Genomic DNA, 5,995 nt, shown 5'->3' with positions numbered 1-5,995 from the left:
TCATATAATTTTTTTTTTCCTCTCGCTGACCGGGACCCTCCCCAGTTTCCCCATTGTCTGGGTAATCCAGGTTCGCAATCTATCCGGTGCTTCACAGAAAATACACAGCTGCTGGCCTGTTACAAGTCAATTTTCTTTTTTTCTTGACTGTTTTCCTCTTTGAGGTGGGTATGTTTCTTACACTGGGATTTCCACCCAATTGCTCTAAGGATTGTGGTTGTCTGCATTTTACAAGGTTGTCTGTTAAGCTTTCTTATCACTGCAAGCATATCTCAATACCACCTTCCTTCCCTCTAAACGATGTAACTCCGTGCAAAAACATCTTTATTCCCACAACCTTGATCCCCTTACCCTAAAATCCTTATTCCCTTTAACCCTAACAACTCTAACCACAACCCTAACCCTTCATATCAACCCCCCAATGCTAATGACACTGACTAACGATCCAAACCCCAAACTGCCCCTAACCCCAGACAACTGTTATAATGACTGAGTCCCAAATAGGCCTGCAATCAAAGTTTACAGTTTATTAAACGAATAGAGGCAAGCAAACAGCGCTGGGTGCGCTGGGAGTCTCTGCTCCACCAAGACGCATACCCGTTACGTAAGACGGCTGATTTTTTATACTCCTAGGCTACTTCATATTTATTACTACTTCAAAAAGAGGCAGGGTTATTATAATTGGTTTCCCGAATCCAAAGTCCTCCCAGGGGCGCCTGCTTATCAGTCTCTGGTAGTCTCTCGGGGGCCGCTCGGACGGGAGGCTCATATTCTTCCTCCTTATCTGGTGGTCTCTTGGCCGGATGTCAGAAGTTACTGCACGTCCAGTGCAGAGTCAGCACTTTTTCTCTAAAGAAATCCCTTTGTTCTCTTATCACCTAAACCCAGGCCTCAATGTTAACCCTTCAAATCCCTTAGTGGCACGAATTGCTGGACCATTCCTTACACAACCAACAAAGAAACAGACACAAAGCTGAAAACTACAAAAAGGCAAAACCCTGGATACAGACCCCAAATCACAAACATGCGACCAAAATGCTACAGAAAAGCCCCAGACGCAGGCCCCAAGCACATCCCAAAGCCAAAATGCAGGCCCCAAACGCTACAGCAAAACCCCCAACCACCAGACGCAGGCTGCAGAAGTCTACGAGCAGGCCCCAAACCGCCCCCAGACGCAGACCCCAACTGTCCACAAGCAGCTCCCAACCCGCCCCCATGAACTGAAACGCCCCCCTCCCCAGATGCAGACGCCAAGCCCCGCCAGAGGCAGGCCCTAAGGGTGTGCAAGCAGCTCCCACCCCCCCCCCCCAGAGGCAGGCCCCAAAGCCCCACAGAGGGAAGCCCCTAGCATCTACAAGCAACTCACAACCCCTCCCAGCTGCAGGCCCCTACGGTGTACAAGCAGCTCGCAACACCCCCCCAGACACAGGTCCCAAAAGTGTACAAGGAGCTCCCAACTCCCCCAACATGGGCACCTACAGTAGACAAGCACCTCTCACCTCCCCCCAGCTGCAGACCCCAAAGGTGTACAAGCAGCTACAAACCTTGCCCAAGGCAGGACCCTACTGTGTACAAGCAGCTCCCAACCCCCCCCAGATGCAAGCCCCAAAGGTGTACAAGCAGCTCCACACCCCCCCCAGACACTGGCCCCAACCCTCCCCCCAAGACACAGGCCCCAGAAGCCTGCACGTATGCCAAGAAAGTATTAATGCAGGTGCCAAATGCTACAGACAGGCCCAAAAGCACAGGCACAGTCCCCAGATGCTCGAGGCTGAGACGTAACTTGGCTGTCTGAATTACTGGAAAGCAGCTTTCAATTCTTAGCGAGGTGTGCGCAGGCTAGACAGGATGGGGTTTCAGGCACCTCTTCACCTGTGGAAACACATTGCCATCAGGCACTGCCATGCCAGACAAGCTTTTTCTGTTAAAACACCCTTCTCAGATGCCCTGCGGCATTCATGTGACTTGCTTTGCTCCGATTCTAAAGACTAATGTCACAGCCCACCTTGCCTGTGGCACCTGATAAACAGAAGAGAAAGCGACCATACCGTTTGGAAGCCATCACTGCACGTGCCGCTCCTTGATGCTCTGTAACCTCTTCTCGAATCCTCAGCCACTTCTGTGGAAAGCCTGCCACTTGCACCTGCAAAGCAAGATGGATACCCTTCGCAGTCACCTTGCGCTACTTGGCCATCCTGCTCCAACCCCACTCACGACCAGCCTGCCCTTCTCGTGCTGCTCTTCAGGAGCGCAGCTTGGCCCCTCTGAGTCTGTGCAAGGCACCTGCGAAAGAAAAAGAAAAGCATAGGCCGCGGCAGCATCCAAAGCCACAGCACAGCTAGGACAGGTACTCTCATCTGCTCCCCTACTCTGCCCCCTCACCTGCCCTCGAGGCAGAGGCTTCCATCTGCTCTCTTAAGCCAGCTACAACACCTCTGGAATATAAACAGGACTTTAACTGTATTTTGTGTAGTTAAGTAAGTGCAGTGACAACCGCAACCCTAAAATAACTGCTACATCTGTTCATCGCTCACCTTACCAAAAGCAGCTCTGGTCGTGAAGTCCCGTGTTGTACACTGTGTTTCAGCTTTAACAAATGAAAACAGTCAGAAGATAATCATTCAGCATGCCAGCATTAGCACCCATCCCTCAACAACACAAGGGACCCCATTTCTAATTTTATCGTTTCAAAACAGCAGCCCCCTTGCCTCAGCATCTGGAAAGTAGATCAAGCCAGTCACCGGGTTGCCTACCGAGTGCTTGACAGTTCCAGAAGGAGCTCTTTCCTGTGACCGGTTCCTCCTAAGGTTTACCCTCTACTGGGGTGGGGAAAGAAATAAAAATAAAAAAATTCAAAACCACATATCTGCAAGCTTTCAAGATTCAACAGACCTCCTCCAGCACACTGTTCAAGCACTATGCAAACAGCTGCTTGCAAGCAGCTCGAGTCTCCCCCTCCACATTTGCCAAACACCACTGAGATGACTCTGTGCCAGCTGCCCTTCAGTACGTGCCCAGAGGCAGACCGGATGTCTTTGCCAAAACAGTCCGGACAATGCATTAGTACACCGATGGACCGCCACGTTAGCTACCATCACTAACTGCCAGGCAGGACAGCTCCAGGCCAAACACACACACACAGGCACGCTACAAACATTACAAACAAAACACAGAACACAAGGCGCAAAATAAAATGACTCCCAGAAGGAAGCACTATGGCGACAGCAAGTCAGAGAACAGGTGCCGTGCAGCAGTCCCAAGGAGAGACTCAAATGTCACAACATGTGACTGGAAGCAACTGCCAGAACTGGGATGATGGAGGCATAAAAAGCCTGCCTTTAAGACAAGAGACCAGAAGGATGGGGAGTGCAAACCCCATAAGAAAAATGCTTCGGAAATGAACTCCCAAGACAAGAGCTCCTGATGCGACCAGATGACTTCTGCAAGAGTGAGGATGGAAACAGATGCCATCTGAAACTGAATATGATGCACAAGACCTGAAACAGATCTGCACTTTAGGCTGCAACTGCAAGACAAGAAGTGCTCGGATCAGACCCATGATGACAAAACAAGCGTTTAGGACCTTTGGCGCTGCTACCAAGTTGCCAGTCTAGTCAGTCCAGTGCAAGAAGCAAAGAGGATATCAAGACCCAAGGAGCGCATAACAGAACACGCGCTGCAGAAGCAGCACTACAAGACAGATGGACAGATAGGAACTGTCCTGCCTGGCACATACACTCACGCTACAAAATACCCCCTGCTCCTTCTATTAGCCTGGTGACCCAGCCTCAAGCAGCCTGAAGGTGACCCAGCCTGAACCACCCTCACAGTGGCACCAAGTATATTCAGCCAGCTGGCTCCGTGCTGCTCTGGCTCCCAGCTCCCATCAGCCACTCCACACATGCAAATACCAGGTGCCCCTCAACTTAGCTCTCAGATTGCTGGATGGTAAATTCCCTCCACCTCAAGAAATGCACAGCCACTGAGAGACATCTTAGCCCATTGCCAGGCTTATCATCATCTGCAAAAACAGAGTACCAGCATTCACTAGCACAGCGGCCCTGATGCCCACCTCCTCCGCAATGCTGACTATCACTGAAGCAACATACGGTTGTGCTCACCCATTCCTCTCTGAGCTCCAAGCTCCAACAGTACAGCCAGTATCACCCACACCACCTGGGAAAACAAAGGGATAAAATGATCGTTGTGTTCTCAAGTAATCACCCTGCCACACTGCTCCTCTATCCCACCCAGCTTCACCTCAGACCCTCAGCAGATTCTGAGGAAGGCCTGCCACAGCACCTACTGAAACAGAGGGGAAACACTTCGAAAGACTTGCCTTAGGGGTCATTGCTTAGGGACACTGACTGGGCTGACGACCCTCTCGCCTTTTCTCAGCACTCCACGATGTGGGAATTCACCTCTCCAAGACTGCAGGAAGCACCCACAAAAGAAAAAAAAAAAAGAAAAGGCAGATCCTCAGGCACCTCACAGGCACAGCCTACCTGCTGCAATACCTCTCTTTCGCTAGCTCTTTTTCTTCAGCTGCTCACATGCTCCAACTCGGCCGGGGCGGTACCACACAGCGGCAGGGCAGGCCGGGGCAGCACCATGCAGAGAGCCACCCACATCCGCCCCCCCCAAACCAGAAACATTAGTCCAAAACCACAGAACCGGGACCCCAAACCACATGGAGCCAGGCTCCCAAACCGTACGTGAACATACACAAGCCCAAGACTGAGGGCCATGATGGCCGCCATCAAGAAATGTAGACTACATCAAGCTCTGGAGAGAGATCAGCCTTTTAAAGTCCCAATGAAAGACAAGAAACACTTCATTACTAGTCCCGTGCCAACCAGACAATACATTTAAGACCCATGATATGGTGCTCAGCAAGCACTGCAGAAGCCAAGAACTATGGGAACAAGACCTGATAAATGGATACTATAGTACACAGAAACAAACATACACCATAGAACACATGCTGGAACTGCCCTGCCTGGCACACACTAGGCTGAAAAGGATTAACCCAGGGCCTCTTCACCCAGTTGTTACTGGATTCTGTTCCTCTGCTGCACTGATTTAAAAGCCATCCCCATGCACATATCACACAAGACACCAAGGTACAACCCCACCCAAGACACAGACGGGGCATTTCGGGCCAAACTTAGCTTTAGGGACTGCTGGAAAGCAGGCTTCATCCTCAAGGCACATGCAGGCTAGATGACATGGGGCTCCAGGCACCTCTTCACCTGCGGAAACACACTGCAATCAGACACCGCCATGCCAGACAAACTTTTCCTGTTAAAACACCCTTCTCAGATGCCCTGCGGCATGCAAGTCATCTCCTTTGCTCCAATTCTAAAGACTGATGTTATAGCCCACCTTGCCTGTGGCACCTGATGAACAGAAGAGAAAGCAACCGCAGCGCTTGGAAACCATCCCTGCACGTGCTGCTCCTTGTCACTCTCTGGTCTCAAGTCCTCAGCCACTTGTGTGGAAAGCCTGCCATGGCACCTGCAAAGCAAGACAGAGACCCTTCAGAGTCACCTCACGCTACTTGGCCATTCCGCTCCAACCCAGCTCATGATGAGCCGCCCTACTTACGCAGCTCTTCAGAATGCAGTTTGCTCCTTTGAACCTCTGCGAGACACCTGTCTAAGAGGAAGAAAAGCATAGACCAAGGCAGCATCCAAAGCCACAGCACTGCTAGGACAGTTACTCTCACCTGCTGCCTTACCTCTACCCACTTACCTACCCCGAGGCAGATACTTCCATCTACCCTCTTAAGCCAGCTACGACACCTCTAAAACAGAAGAGAGGGGACACTTAGAGTGACAGTGAGAACCACAACCCAACTATAACTGCTCCATCTGTTCATCGCTCACCTTGCCAGAGGCAGCTCTGGGTGTGACATCCCAGGTTGTACACTGCGTTTAAGCTTTAACAAATGAAAACAGTCAGAAGATAATCATTCAGCTGCCAGCATTAGCAC

The 5,995-nt window shown here is 50.9% G+C and overlaps 2 long non-coding RNA genes across 2 annotated transcripts; both read right to left on the bottom strand.

Annotated features, from left to right (window-relative positions):
- Nucleotides 1-2,298: 2,298 nt before the first annotated feature.
- Nucleotides 2,299-4,022, bottom strand: LOC118257743 (uncharacterized). The gene is made up of 4 exons (XR_004781691.1): nucleotides 3,927-4,022; nucleotides 2,754-2,819; nucleotides 2,535-2,587; nucleotides 2,299-2,435 (listed from the first exon to the last, which is right to left on the bottom strand). It is a non-coding gene; the product is annotated as an uncharacterized LOC118257743 (long non-coding RNA).
- A 346-nt stretch (nucleotides 4,023-4,368) lies between these two features.
- LOC118257744 (uncharacterized) lies at nucleotides 4,369-5,661 on the bottom strand. The gene is made up of 3 exons (XR_004781692.2): nucleotides 5,608-5,661; nucleotides 5,386-5,517; nucleotides 4,369-5,252 (listed from the first exon to the last, which is right to left on the bottom strand). It is a non-coding gene; the product is annotated as an uncharacterized LOC118257744 (long non-coding RNA).
- Nucleotides 5,662-5,995: the final 334 nt, after the last annotated feature.

The sequence above is a fragment of the Cygnus atratus genome, unplaced genomic scaffold (genome assembly GCF_013377495.2).
Source record: "Cygnus atratus isolate AKBS03 ecotype Queensland, Australia unplaced genomic scaffold, CAtr_DNAZoo_HiC_assembly HiC_scaffold_139, whole genome shotgun sequence".
In the NCBI taxonomy this organism is placed as follows: Eukaryota; Metazoa; Chordata; class Aves; order Anseriformes; family Anatidae; genus Cygnus; species Cygnus atratus.
Note: the sequence above shows the minus strand (reverse complement) of the source record. Positions and strands in the feature narration are given on the sequence as shown.